This window comes from Gavialis gangeticus, unplaced genomic scaffold, assembly GCF_001723915.1.
Source record: "Gavialis gangeticus isolate Ggan-Ray unplaced genomic scaffold, GavGan_comp1, whole genome shotgun sequence".
NCBI lineage: Eukaryota > Metazoa > Chordata > Crocodylia > Gavialidae > Gavialis > Gavialis gangeticus.
In genome coordinates, this window is record NW_017729024.1 from 151013897 (window position 1) to 151014900 (window position 1004).

At 40.2% G+C, this 1004-nt stretch overlaps 1 protein-coding gene across 1 annotated transcript in view; it reads left to right on the forward strand.

The window, feature by feature from the left end:
• Window positions 1-1004, forward strand: part of HCN1 (hyperpolarization activated cyclic nucleotide gated potassium channel 1) — a 367059-nt gene that overhangs the window by 254110 nt on the left and 111945 nt on the right. The window lies entirely within an intron of this gene.

Here is a 1004-nt window from a genome sequence, read left to right on the forward strand (position 1 = left end):
AAAAAAAAAACAATTTATTAACCAGTTTATTTTTAAATCAAATTTTAGTTCCCCCACTTTTTTTGGTCATTCAAAGTGAACATTAATTCATTATTACTGTACCTACATATAAGATGTAGGATCAGAACTATATCGACACACAAAGTTTACTAACCTAAACAGTTTAGAGTCTTGGCAAGTTAAATTTGAAGGATGATGAAGACAGAGTTTTTGTTTTGTAATTACAAAAATGAACACATTTCAGCTGTACCTAGATCTTCTGCCTAGCCTTGAAAGATTAGTTGCTTTATTGTGGCTAGATGTCTCTGAAGAAATGCATTTTGAGAAGGGATTTGAAGGGGGTGAGGGGGAGCAGTAGTTATTGTAGTCTTAAGCATTGTTGAAAAATGGAAAGAAAAAATAATACTTTGAAGCCATTATCTCAAGGACAGTATAAGGATATGATCAAGGTTGGCACACTTGGAGCAGATGGCACAACAAGAGGCTTTACAAGATATATTTGCAACATAGGTATATAAAGATTTTGGTGTTCTACACGTCTTTGCTGAGTCACCATATAATCTTACTGATATCATCCTTGTTCTTTCTTCCTTGTCCCTTCACTATGCCATTTTCTTGCTTGTCCTTTCACTATGTCAGAAGGCTGACATTCTACAGTTAGCTCTCTGTAGTAGAGACCATGGGTGTGGCCAAGCATTTGTGGAACTCAGCTCAGGTTTAGGCAGCTTAGTTTAAGCTGCCTAAACCTAAGTCAGGAGCACCACATGCAAACATTTGCCACTTTCTGGAAGGAAGCATAGACAGCCAGACGCAAGTATGGGAGATGTGGGGGAAACTTTGAAGTCTGCAGTAGGGGGGATTAGTGGGTTCAGGGGGGTTGACAGGTTTGGTGGTGTGTAGGTGAGTCCAGGGGGAACAGGCAATTTGGAAGGAGGGGTCAATAGGTTGGAAGGGATGGCTACCCAGTTGCGGGCAGTAGTAAAAATCTTTCGGTCAGGGTGGGG